General features: G+C 37.7%; 1 long non-coding RNA gene across 1 annotated transcript; it reads left to right on the plus strand.

The window, feature by feature from the left end:
• Positions 1 to 754: 754 nt before the first annotated feature.
• On the plus strand, positions 755 to 1448 carry LOC136419003 (uncharacterized). Its single transcript, XR_010753039.1, has 3 exons — positions 755 to 918; positions 1013 to 1305; positions 1366 to 1448. It is a non-coding gene; the product is annotated as an uncharacterized lncRNA (long non-coding RNA).
• The last annotated feature ends 13365 nt before the right edge of the window (positions 1449 to 14813 follow it).

Raw genomic sequence — 14813 nt, forward strand, 5'->3', positions numbered from 1 at the left:
TTCGAACCCAACAACGAAACTGATCCTGAACACAAATACACTGAATCCCAACTTAACACTTTATTTACACTGACTGCATAATTTATCACAGCTTGGTACAATGGTATTAAGAGGTTATATTGTGTGGAGTTTACCGTCTAGATATAAGGGTACACAGCCGTTAAGAGACTGTTAGGAAAAAGAGTGATTACACAGGGCTGTTGCTCCTTTTAAAGGCAACCAACCCTTTCTGCACTTTCGGGTACTGTCACCTATCAAATGTCGCTCGTGTGAGTGTCACTTGTCGGTGCATGTTCCCGAAATCAATAGCTGTAGAGTAAGTAAACCATGTCCTGATTGTCTACGTGGGGTTTTCAGATCGGCTGTCTAGGAGTGGCTAGGGCGATCAAAACACACGACACAGGATCGTTCACTTATTTTATAACGAAAATAAATATATTGAAATAATAAAGATAACTGACTAAATCAACCAGAGTAGTAAGCGTTCAGCAGCGACGTGTATAGCACGAAGGTCGGATCAAGAGTCTGAGGTAGAAGAGAGCTTCCACGGGGCTGTTGCTCCTTTTAAAGGCAACCAACCCTTTCTACACTTCCGAGTACTGTCACCTATCCAGTGTCGCTCGAGTGAGTGTCACTCGTCGGTGCATGTTTCCGGACTCCATAGCTGTAGAGTAAGTAATCCATTACAGTGCTGCTGTCTCCGCCACAATACTCCCCTCCCAGATACGGAGTACCGCCTTACATAACCCCAAAATACAAAATGTCACTTATAACTAGGATGCCTAAAGCTATTACAAATTTTTACATTTGGAAGTTCAACAGGCATAAATAGCGAAAATCTAGCACAAGTTGAATCGTACCCGCTTCTGACTTGGGTTGTGAATAGGGTCCGATTGGGCATAAGAATGATCATGGGAGGTAGGGTCTTGACTTAGGATAAATGCTGGTTTGAGTCGGTCTTTGGAGATATTGACTTCCCGATGGTTGATTGAAATCGAGAAATATTTGTCAGCTCGTCTAACAACAGGGAAGGGACCTTCGTATGGGGGTTGTAGTGGCTTCCTGACTGCGTCGTTACGAACGAAAACATGCGTGCAGTTGTTGATTTCTGGAGCCACAAAGATCTTCCTTTTGCTATGGTGTTTGCTGGGCACTGGTTGTAAAAGTTGCATCCTCTGCTTCAATTGGGAAACGAATGAAGTGGGATCTGTGGAGGACGGAGCGGACTCAAAAAATTCTCCTGGAAGACGCAGGGGGGTGCCATACAGCATCTCTGCTGGCGAGACACCAATTTCGTCTCTCAAGGTGGCGTGTAAACCCATCAGGGTAGTAGGCAGGACTTCAGTCCAGCGTTCAGTTGCATAGGCCATTATTGCTGCCTTGAGAGTACGGTGCCACCTTTCCACCTTACCATTGGTCATAGGATGGTATGGGGTGGAACGGGCTCGTGAGCAATCTAGAAGTATGGACAATGCTGCAAAGAGAGAACTTTCGAATTGACGACCTTGGTCGGTGATGATCTTGCGGGGTGTACCAAATCTACAGATCCAATTGTTGTAGAATGTGCTGGCAACCGTGTCGGTCGACATATCTTTCATGGGGAATGCCTCGGCCCAGCATGAAAATTGATCGATACAAGTGAGACAATATACGAAACCATTAGAAGGGGGTAGTGGACCAATTATGTCAATGTTAATGTCTTGGAACCTAGCATCGGGAATTTGGAATTGTTTCAATGGGGTGGCAGTGTGTTTGTGGATTTTAGCCTTCTGACAATTGGTGCAGGCTTTAGACCAGTCACGGATGTCTTTGTTCATGGCAGGCCAAACGAAACGTGAGGTGATGAGCTTAGTAGTTCCTCTAATGCCTGGATGTGAGAGATTGTGAAACTTGCTGAAAATCGTTCTTCTGAGATTTGTTGTGATAAAAGGCCTGATCTTAGAACCGCTAACGTCGCAGTAGATCAAAGAATCAGAACCTGGTATGTTACATTGTTTGAGCTGCAGTGAAGTTGCTTTCTGATTTTTGAGGATCTCTTGTAACTCAGTATCGGTGGACTGGTATTGACTTAGAGCTTCGTAATCTATCGCTTGAGGTGTGGATATTGAAGTAATCCTGGAGAGCGTGTCAGCAACAATATTGCTTTTGCCACTGATGTGTTTAATGTCAGTGGAGAATTGCGAGATGAAATCAAGGTGTCTGACTTGCCTTGGAGAAGCTTTATCAGACTTTTGGAAAAAAGCAAAAGTAAGAGGCTTATGATCAGTGAAAATTGCAAAGGATCTGCCTTCTAGGAGATATCGGAAATACTTGACTGCCGAATAGATGGCGAGTAATTCCCGATCGTATGTACTGTAGTTCCTTTGGGTATCTGAGAACTTGCGAGAGAAAAAACTTAGAGGTTTCCAAATGTTTTCTTCAAATTGCTCGATGACCGCTTCCATTGCGTAATCTGATGCATCGACAGTGAGGGAAATTGGGGCTGTGGAGCTAGGATGTACCAAGGCCGTAGCGTTGGCTAAATCCAGCTTGCATTGGTTGAATGCGGCTAATGCTTCCTCCGACCAGACCAATGGAGTTTTGTCATTCCTCTTGCAGTTGTTATGCATTTGGTGCAGAATGCCTTGATGGTGAGCTGCTTTAGGGATGCATTTCCTATAGAAGTTGAGCATGCCAAGAAATCGTCTGAGTTGTGAAACCGTTTGGGGGACAGGAAAGTCGGAGATGACAGCTACTTTTTCGGGAAGAGGTGTGGAACCTTCCGAAGAAACTAAATAACCAAGGAATTTGACTTGTTTCTCACCGAATACGCACTTGTCAAGGTTGATAGTTAACCCAAATTGTTGCAAACGGGAGAAGACTGATTTGAGATGTTCCTGGTGTTGTGCCTCGTCCTTAGAAGCGATAAGAATATCATCGATGTACGGAAAACAGAAATCTAGTTCTCCGAGTACTTCGTGAATGAATCTTTGAAAGGACTGGGCTGCGTTTCTCAGACCAAATTGCATCCTGGTGAACTTAAATAAACCGAATGGGGTTATAATTGCTGTTTTGGGGATTGACTCTTCTGCGACTGGGATTTGGTGATAGGCTCGTACCAGATCTAAGGTACTAAAGACCGTTTTCCCTTCTAGGAAATGCGAAAAATCATGGAGATTGGGGATGGGGTACTTGTCAGGCACTGTGGCTGCGTTTAATCGGAGGTAGTCGCCCACCGGTCTCCACTCACCCGGGGCTTTCTTGGTAACCATATATAAGGGGCTGGCCCAAGGGCTTTTGGAGGGTCGGCAAATACCCATATCGCAGAGGTATTGGAACTCCTGTTTGGCTATCTGGAGTTTGTCAGGGGCTAGGCGTCTGGCTTTGCTAGAAATGGCAGGGCCGTTGGTGAGGATAGTGTGAGCGGCGCTATGTTTAACGTCGCTTGGGACTGGAGAGAATGTGGTGAGCTTTGGGAATTGTTGCAGGATGTCGGAGTACTTGCAGGAGGAAGGAATAGTGTGAACCGAATAGGTGCTGAGGTATTCAGCTTTGCCTTTGTAATATACACTAGTTTTTTCGTCTATTACCCTGTTGTGCCTCAAATCGAGCAAGATGCCAAAATGGTGAAGGAAGTCGGCCCCTACAATGGCATGGTCGATGCGAGCGATTATGAATTCCCACGTAAATGATCTACGTAACCCTAAACTAATCGTTAACCGTTTGGTACCGTAGGTGGGTATTCGGGTATTGTTCGCTGCATATAAAGCCTGCTGGGATTGGCCTTGTTGATCCCTGATTGATTTGGGCAACAAGGATACGTCCGCCCCAGAGTCGATTAGAAAAACTAATCCTGTTACAGGATCCCTAATCATTAACCTACGACTGACTAGACTTACGTTACTTGAAAGTGTTAGTGATTGATCTGGGTGACGATTTGGTTGCCCCACGTCGCTGGTCACCTCAGGTGACGCGGGTTCTAGTTTTCCCCCTTGTAGGTGCACGGTTGTACACACTTCTTAGCTTTTGCTTTGAAGGTTGAGTGATACCAACAGTGTCCTGTTTCACTTGGTCCTCGATTGGGTGTCTTGGACCTGCTCCTGGGTCTCCTCCGTACTTTTAATTCCTCTATTTGCCTAGAGAGATGTTGTATAGCCTCCACAATAGCGTTCGTGCTTGAGTCCTGGCTGGTCCGTTTAGCCTCAAGAACGTGGGGCTGCTCAATTTCGGCTATCCTGTCAGCCAAGTTTGCCAATTCATCTAGGGGTATGTTGCTGGTGGCCAAGATAGCCTGAACAGACTGTGGTAATTTCTGTAACCACAGGGTTCTCAGCCAGTCAGATGGTTCTGACACAGAACCTAGTCTCATCATTTCATTGAGCAGATGAGAGGGTTTTTTATCGCCCAATTCTGCTTGTGAGAGTAATCTCTTGAGCTTCTTCTCCTTCGAATCAGTATATAACGTAATCAACTTTTGCTTGATAGCCTCATACTTGTCACTGGTAGGTGGGCTTCTCATAAAACTCATCACCTGAGTCACAACTTCGTGGTCGAGGGCTGCGATTACGTTATGATACTTCGTCGTGTCGCTGGTAATATGAGCCAGGGCGAATTGGGTTTCTAACTGCCAGAACCATGCCTCGGGTTCCGCCTTCCAAAACGGCGGGGCTCGTAGAGTCACCCTGTCCACATGTGCGGAAGAGGCTGCGGCATCGGACACAGCGGTAGTGCCGGTACCCTTGCCCATCGACATGTTTTGCCAAGGCTGATTTCCGGGGTTCTGGGTCTGCGTGGGGCGCCTATCACGTCGGGGTCACCAATGTCCTGATTGTCTACGTGGGGTTTTCAGATCGGCTGTCTAGGAGTGGCTAGGGCGATCAAAACACACGACACAGGATCGTTCACTTATTTTATAACGAAAATAAATATATTGAAATAATAAAGATAACTGACTAAATCAACCAGAGTAGTAAGCGTTCAGCAGCGACGTGTATAGCACGAAGGTCGGATCAAGAGTCTGAGGTAGAAGAGAGCTTCCACGGGGCTGTTGCTCCTTTTAAAGGCAACCAACCCTTTCTACACTTCCGGGTACTGTCACCTATCCAGTGTCGCTTGAGTGAGTGTCACTCGTCGGTGCATGTTCCCGGACTCCATAGCTGTAGAGTAAGTAATCCATTACAGTGCTGCTGTCTCCGCCACAACCACCACAACTGTTTATCACGCAACCTCAAATACATCTACAAATTTCCATAACCTCGAAGTTTATTGATAATTTTGTTTTCAGCTAAAGTTTAAATTAAAATTGTTTCTCAATTAAATATAACACCTCTATTCATCAACATAATAATCTTGAAGTCTCCATTTAACCAAGTTTGATCATTTCCCCTCTGTCAAACATATTGATTTTCTTGTCCCTCTTGAGAGCCCAAAGGCTCTATAGTTATAGCTAAAGTATTAAACGTGTGAGCATTCCCTTCATGTTTCGACACCGTACCCGGTGACAAGGACAAGGGCCCCTTTTCTTAGGATTAGATATTAATGATAGTGTTCTGTTTTGTGTAATTTGTAATTGTAGCCATGTCGAGCTTATCTAATTTATGAACTGAGGCTACACCTTCATTTTGGAATGTTAAAATTTGTGAGCTGTCAGGGACACAGAGAACATACGATGTCGGGCACTTTTGAGGTTTTAGGTAAAAAAAGGAGATTTTGAAGAAGGAAAGAAGGGCACTTGCTCTGGTGGTGTCGCATAAACCACAAGCACTCTCTTACTCCATAAACATAGTTTTATAGAGATTAAATATTTAAAAATAAAGGGAGTTATTTTTTCACTTTTTTCTAACATATGTAAAGGACAATGAGCACTGAATTGGAGATCTGCAAAAGGCAGGAAAACACTAAGGAGACGTCGAAGCTTCATCCTGAAGAAACTGCACAAGACAAGTTGAAGGGAAAACGTGTCCCCTAGTAAATTTCAATTACTCATCACATAAGCATTACCTCCTATTACCTTTTTGTTAACATGTTCCTAAAAAGTAAATATGGCCCCTTACCAAAGTTTAATGGGCAAAGAATATTTAGTAGAATCATCATAATCATTGGGGTCTTAATTTATGTAAGGTACTTCTTAAAAGGTGGGAAAGATACAATTTTAGGTATATTTTCATTATTTATTATTATTACAGAATAAACTAAAAAATGTTTCAGCAACATTTGATTACACACATGATGGGTGAGGGCATCACGTTGAGTGCGACAAATCCTACATGGATGAAGTAAAACAGTACACTGGCTGCATTCCAAGGAAATGTGGTTGCTTTGTCAGTAATCAAATAATCACAGAATATAAGACAGATATTTTAGAGTGGTTGGCAAAAAAAGTATAATATTAAAATATCAGCAGCTCCATATGGATTATCTTCAATTCAATTTTGCTTTAAGTTGTCGTAAAATGGCGACAGTTTACTTAGATGCCATCTTGATATTTAGAATATGACACCGTCTTGAAAACATTTGCAAATCAAAATGTTACATTTACAAATTAACAGGTATGTTTTTGGGTGGTTCCAAAGGCAAGGCAACAATTATGGACCTGCATTCTGGGACATTATCTCATGGGGAAAACTTCATTAATTTCTACAAAAGCGTGAAAATGAACTTTATCGCCCCCACTGATTTGAAAATTTACAAATCTGTCCGGTAAAGAACTTCTAATTGAAGCTACCCCCATGTTTCATACTTGGACATTTTTGGGAAAAAATCCAAAGAGCCATTGCAGAATCGTTTGGACTCGATGCGACTAAACTTTTCCGAACATGTACGATGTTTTTCCTGAGTCTCACAGCAAAAGCTGGTATGATTTCACGTTGAATGTTGGCACGTTCATGGAGGTACTGGTTAATTAGAAAGACTATATAATAAAAGCATGTGAAATGTCGGTTTTTCTCAGCACGCATATGAATCTTTTCGCTACATATCGCTGCTTTACCTCAACGACTACAGTAAGGATGTCCCGAGGTGAATATTTACTTGGACAGTCCTCAGGCAAATGTAACTGTGGAGCTGCGGAAAGGACGAATGTCAATATTCACTTCCGGTGCGGAAAATTCTCATATTGTTGAAAAGGTACTTAACTACGTATATTTTCTTATAAAATTTGTTTTTCTTGGAAAAGAGTTACTGAAGGGTAGAGGTTCGCCACATCACCATATCGTTTGCCTGTGATCAGAATAAAAGGATCAGTGATTCTAGTTTAATTCAAAAAGGCTTATAAATTTGGGGAATAAATCTGTGAGAAAGAAATGTGTGACAGAGAGCCCTTAAAGAAGCCATATTCTACACGATAATTGCTACTCCTGAGATATATCCCTTTTTGACCCGGTCTTGAGCTCGACATCCTTTTGTTTTCAACTCTCCGTTTAAATTTCATTCACCAAACTGTCAAGAATTGGATATGGGTTTTCCCATTGATCAGTTTTATGCTTTGTACGCCCAAATTACTTCTCCTTTTATTTACTTATGAGACTCCATATTTCAACTCATCTAATAGAAAAAAAATTAAAAAAATAATAAAAAAAAAATACGATTTTTATCACATAATAAGGTGTTTTATTAATTTTTTCCTCGTGGACCAATGAACGAGGCAACATACAGTGGATCACAAAAATATTCGGACAGCAAATCTTATTAATTATACTTACCGTTTTAAATGGATATTTGAAAGAATTGGACAAAAAATATTCAATCATGAATTTCTAAGGTATTTTTCTTACCATAAAATGACCTCAATTTACTTGTTCGCAAGTCAACAGTTTTTTTATTATTTTGCAAAGAATTTTATGTCACGAACCACTTTCATACACGTCCATAGAGTACGTTGTCGAATTGCAATTTATTATCATCTGAAAAATGGGTCGTATCGCAAATAAGAAGAACATTAGTTTTGAAATTAGACAGTTAGTGATTTTCAATTACGAAAAGGTTATTCATACCGAAAAAATAGGTGCTATGGTAAATCTAAGTAAAAGCTCGGTAGGAGACACAATATCGAAGTATAAAAATGAAAATCGAATAATGCCATTGAAGCAATCACGAATTCTCTCGAACAAGATTACCGACTTATTATGCGAAAAGTGAGAGAAAATCTTAAACTGAGTGCCCCTAAGTTGCAAATGGAAATGGAAAAATTTTATGGAAAGAAAGTATCAACGGTGACCATTCGAAAATGTATTCGTGATCACGGTTTCCACGGTCGTGTAGGCAGGAAAAAGCCCTGGTTAAGTAAGAAAAATAAAAAATTTGCCACTGAACACATTTCTAAGGATGAGGACTTCTGGAAGGACGTTATTTTTTGCGATGAATCTAAATTCAATATTTTTGGATCGGATGGTAGGCAAGTAGTCTGGCGAAAAGCAAATACTGAGCTAAATAACAACAATTTATGTCCCACGATTAAACACGGAGGAGGTTCTGTAATGGTTTGGGGGTGTATATCCTCGCAAGGTGTGGGCGAATTGGTTTTTATTAAGGGAATAATGGATAAAATATATTATTTCAACTTGTTAAAGCAAAATCTTAAAAAAAAAATGCTGACAAAATGGACTGGATCAGTTTAAATTTTATCAAGACAATGATCTTAAGCACAGTGCTCGAACAGTGAAAGAATGGTTGTTGTATAATTGTCTGTGATGTGATAAAACACCACCGCAAACCCCGGATCTTTCAACCCTATTGAGAACGTGTGGAAAATTCGACAACATCAGATTACAAATAAAGAAACATTAAAAAGAGTATTAACTGAAGAATGGCTTAAAACTGATACACGATTTATAACAAAATTAATTTCTTCCATGCTACGCCGATTGCAAAGTATTCGGAACCAAAAAGAAGGTCAATTTTTAGAAGGATTGCAATTATTAACTTTTTTTGTTATGTTTAAACCGGCGTCCGAATATTTTTGTGATTTGACAAAAATGTTATTTAAACAGGTTTGTTATTATTTCTATAGTTGTATATATTTGTTGTTTATGACTTTATTAAATATTAGTATGAAAGATTTAATCTATTTATTGGCAATTAAATTTTTCTTGCCCGTTCAGTACATAGTCTATTAAACCCAATAATAAATGAATTCTAGTAAGTGTCCGAATATTTTTGTGATCCACTGTACATCTCTGGTACCGATAATCTTGCCGATTGTGGTAGCAAAGGCTTCGAACCGCATGTGGATTACGCGTGCGAATTTACGTATCCGAACATAGTTCATTGTTGTATTTAATTATTTTTCTTGAGAAATTCCGCCTTGTCCTTTAGGGATTGTGGATCACTTCGGCTGCTTACTGGGATGCTCCGTGGCGAAATGTACAAACGCCCCATTGTCTTGAGTTGCAATTAATTTACGCATTTTCAGCTATTTATTTTTCTTCCTTTTGAGTGGAGTGGCGATATTAAAATTGCAAACAAATTCCGAAATAATTTCTAGTGTTTTTCTTTCCTCGACCTTGAGCCTACTCTGGGTATATACCTACACGATCGAATCTTATTTTTTCGTACAAAAGAAAACTGACCTTACAGCGACTTTGGGTACATATCAGCATTATCGACCCATATTTTTCGTATTAAATAAAATTCAAAGTGTGCTAAATTGCTCCTTATTTTATTTATCCTTAAATAAAATTTAATAGTTCATCTGATATCACCCCGCTTGATTTCTTCGTATGGGGGTTTGTTAAGAATTAAGTTTATCAGCAAAATTTTGCTATAGCACAGAAACCGAAGGGGTTAGTTCTACACGCATTTACCGGTGTTACTTCACAAATGTTGACTACGGCATTAGAATCGACAGTTTCAAGGTACTATTTATGCTTAATATATGCTGGAAAATAATGGCTATTTTTTCGGATATATGCTCTAAATTTAGTTGTTTTATTCGTATTCGTTTGCTGTTGTTTTTTCAATTTTTAGAACTTCTGTTAATTTAAATTTATTTGCTCTTTGTGTGTTTACTCTATTCAATTAGTGCATTAATTCAGTCATTAGATTGTTATTAAACACCCAAATGACACACACCGTTAATTGATATAGCTAATTGTTTACTCTTAAAAATTAAAAAACTACGTTCAGGTCCATAATAGAAATTTCCTTGATTGAGGCCGAAAAAAAAGACTAAAACCCAATTAAACCATAAAGTGTTATACGAGTACATCTGTAATGGGAACTTGCGAAACAAACTGAGGAACACCTTTAGTAGAAATTTATTGTACCGTTTGTAATACCCCTATGGTCACAAATAATATACACAGTGTGACCCATTTAAGATTGAAACACCCCTGTAACTTTTATATTTATAATTCGATTTCAAAGAACCAATGCTCAAAAGATAGAGAATAAAAAACTATATTTATGCTGTAAAAATTGTTTTCTAACTCATCCGACCAATGCCTACTAAAATTTTTTTCTACGTCAAAAATCTCCTTATCTCGGACACCCTGTATGTAAATAATTTCTCTGAAAATGTATTGATTTTTCAACCACATCAAAATTAAATGGAATCTCATCGTGTTTATTTAAATCTGTATTATTTTTTGGATAAAATGTTCTATAACTTGTAAACTTTATACGGTGAATTTTTTCGCAATAATTTAGCAAAGTCTTTCTTTGTTTTGCAAATTATTTAGAAGTGATATGTTTTTGTTAACTTTATCAAATTTTTTTAAATGGATTTTATAACCTGACCAAACTCCATAGTTTCCATTAATTTTAGAAAGATTAAACAAAGATGTACACATACAGTGGTGTGCAAAATAATAGCAGCGCAACAACAGTTTTGCAGAGGGTTGATTATTAACTTAGATAATGTTTTTTAACTGATTAGATAAGTTAAAAAGTAAAACTTAAGAAATTTTTGGGAATTAGCATTTTAACACGTTAACTCTACAAATGACAAGGTCAATGTGAATAACTTACAAGTGGCGAGAGAATCATCATCATGGATAAGAGCTGGCGAGTTGAGTGAGTATCCAACATGGCTCGAAATATGCAGATAAAGAAAAAAAATCGTTATGTAATGTACCCCATGTTACGCCTATGTGTTTTCCTCTTGCATTACTTACATTACTTTCTCATGGAAACCCAAGGGCAATGTTACAATCTAATTAGAATGTATATTTATTTAGAAACACAATTTCTTTGTCTGATATAGCTAAATCATCAAAACTGTAATTAACTGAAACCAAAGGTCTGAGTACTGTTTAAAGTTCAAACTACCCTTATCAATGTACTTTAACAAAGTCCACATACATATGTATCATACCTATATACATATGTAGGGGAGGTCTATACAGAAAAATCAGAACTAGTAGAAACGTAGAAACGTTCGACCCGTCTTCTCACATCAAAAGGATCTTTGCTCCTCACTTTCGCTTTTGCATCATCGATAAATTAATAAAGTGTTATATTTTTGTCTCGCTTGTAGTTATTCCAACCCGGCACACTACAGTTATATCCTTGCCTGTGTTGCCTCATTAACCTCAGGGTTGGCATTTCGGTATTGGACAAAGTACCTAATAGTGATTATTATTCTTTGGTTAATCCAGATTAAATGATTCTGAAGGGAGCCTTGACCTACATTACTGTATGAAAATTATCATACAAAAACAACACTCTCTATGGTCTGTACGTGCTGGTGTCCTTGTCATGCATATTACTTAAGAACTTACTTAATCCGAGAATAGTGAGGTGTGTAAAATCTCTAACAAGGGGAGGACGCGAATTTGGGGTCACAGATTTGAATGAAATTTTTGGAATATAGCGTACCTCTTTAACATATACAATTTTTTTTAGTTATTGTACAAGGAAAAATACAGAGTTCACATTTAAAACTAAAAAAAATTGTGAGTGTCAAAGTATACCGTTTATCATATTATGTGCATCATGCAGAAAACATTTATATTTCAATTGTTTTTATGATAAATCTCATAATAAAGATTGTTCTAAAATAGTTATAAACGAACAATATAAAATAAATTTGTTTTCAATTTGCAATTCTATAAGCACTGTAAGTCTTATAGTTTCGTAAATATTTTACGGTTTTGCTAAACGATATGATTTTACCCGAACCTCAAAAGGTATTTATAGACAGATATTTTTATAATTAAGTAAAATAACGTTTAACATGCCTATTTTGAATCAATAAAATAAAATATTTTAAGTAATTATTAATTATTCGAATATTTTATTGATAATTTAAACAACATTAAAATTTAAAAAAATGCACGGAGGGAGAATTGAACCTACGACGATGACGTAGTAGGCAATTACTTTAACCACCGCGCCGCGCCGTTCGTTCCTGAACGTTATAAACAGGTAAATATTTAAAACACATAGCGTACCTTTAATGCCTTTTTTCTCTTGAAGGATTGAGTGTTGTATTCCATCTTTTTACTCAGGTAACATATTAATAGGGTATTCTATATCCCCGAACTCGTGTCCTCCCTTTGAAAATATTGATTTGAGAAAACGGCTCTTAAAAAGGCAACGCAGAGCGTTTATTTAATTCTTACATTTTTTTATGCTGAATGGAATTGGGCAAAAAAGTTCAGGGTCCTATATATGTAAAAATAGGAATATAGCCAATATTTCATTTCATTTCATTTCTACAACGTTTGCTGCCTCCGTGAAGTGCCACATTTAACGTGCAATACAATTTTTTTTGGTAAGTCGATTTAACTGTTTAAAAAAAGTATGACACTCCTCAAGCTTCGCATGTTTCTATATAGTCAGCTGCAACAGTCGCGAGATTAATTATTTGTCCACTAGCAGAATATTTAAAAAATTGGAATAAAATCCAAATTACTTAAATTTATATGAGCCTTATTTCATAAACGAAAATGTATCATTTTTATCTCAAATATGCAAATAAAATATAAACAATATCTTTCAAAAATAAATAACAAATTCTTAAAAACCAAAAACCAGAAGAGAAAAATTATTCTTCTACTGTCATATTTATGCGAAATGTCTCAATCCAGTATCGTGTAGGATATCCTTTTGATTTTATAACTTCTCCCAACCTGTTAAGCATTGACTCAACTAATTTTCTGACAACTTCCACTGGGATTTTTGCCCATTCTTCCAGACATCTGGCTTTTAGCTCTTCCTTATTAAATATTTGATGTTTCTTCGCTCTTTCTTTCAGTTCTGATCACAAATGTTCTATGGGACTTATATCCGGTGACTGAGGTGACGTTTCCAACACTTTTGGTGTATTACACAATAACCATTCCCTAACTATCCGAGTTTTGTGTTTATGGTCATTGTCTTGTTGGAAAACATATTTATCTAAAATTCCCATATCATCCGCGTTTTCGTGTAAATTATTCTTAAGGATGTTCAAATAGACAAAGCGATTCATAATCACGTCAATAAAATGAAGTCGACCCTTTCTGTATCAAGACATGCACCCCTGGATAATAACAGAACCACCTCTGTGTTTCACTGTTGGGATTATATTTTTAAGTTTGTAAGATTTTCCTCGTTTTCTGTACACCAAAACTTTTTTTGCTTTCCGAATAGCTCAATTTTAGTCTCATCCGTAAATATAATGTTTTTCCAAAAATTCTTTGGACCAGATACATTTGAGTAAATTTCCGACGCTTCTTTCTGTTCACTTCAGTAACGAATGGTTTTTTCGTATCTACTCGTGACCTCAAACCATTGTTTCTTAATAATTTTCTTATTGTTGCAACATGTGCAACTAGTCCGTAATGATGTTCGACGCTTTTTGTCAAATCTGTGGCCGTAACTCTTAGATTTATTATCACTGTTCTAATAATTTCTCGTTTCATGCCTTCGGTTGAGGCACATTTTCTTCCTCTTCCTGACAATGTTGCAGTTATTTTCGATATTTAAAATTTTTTTATAATAGATTGGACCGTTGATCTGCTTCTACCAACAATTTTGGCTATTTTACATTGCGATCTTCCTTCGTTATTTCATTTTATAATTAACGCTTAATGAACTTAAACTTAAATGAGCAGGAACTTCAGAATATTTACAACGCATTTTTAAAATTAGCTCGCCTTCCGTGAATATAAATACTACTCAGATATCACAAATACTTTAATTAATTTGTCTGGAGGGATTTTACAAAAAAGAAATAAAGAAATAGCAAATATAGCCATTATTGACTGTGAGTCCGATCTAATGCTATTTTATGGTCACCAGCTCCCAATTTCCCATGTCTCTCGTTCGAATCGAATGCCCCTGTATCCGAATGTAATACACACCCAATCACTATTTCTGCAAGATGCGAACACAGTCAAAATAGACGTCTCGAACACTCCTCCAAATCACGAAGGTATTCTTCCAAAATCCAAAATCGCCGATAGTGTGTTTCTATGCGAAAGTATAGTCTCAATTGATAGCAATAATTAAGCCCTCACTTCAATAATGAATATCACTGAAAAACCTATGGAAATCATACAACTCAAATTCAATGTTGAAGAAATCGAAATAGAAGAAAACCCCCAGACTAACGCCAATATCCTCAATATCGAATCAACTTTTAAAAACTTCGATCCAAATCGTTTAATCAAAATCTCAACGTGCTTACGCACCGACCATCTAAACAACGAAGAAAAAGCTTGTCTCATCAAACTATGTCACGAATATCATCACATATTTCATCTATAAGGCGATTTATTATCTTACACTGACTTGATAATGCATAAAATACCTACTAAAACCGATATTCCAGTAAATGTCGAAACTTACCGCTACCCCGAAGTTCACAAAACCGAAGTCCATAAACAAATCCAACAAATGCTAGAACAAGA

The sequence above is a fragment of the Euwallacea similis genome, unplaced genomic scaffold (genome assembly GCF_039881205.1).
Source record: "Euwallacea similis isolate ESF13 unplaced genomic scaffold, ESF131.1 scaffold_55, whole genome shotgun sequence".
Taxonomy (NCBI): domain Eukaryota; kingdom Metazoa; phylum Arthropoda; class Insecta; order Coleoptera; family Curculionidae; genus Euwallacea; species Euwallacea similis.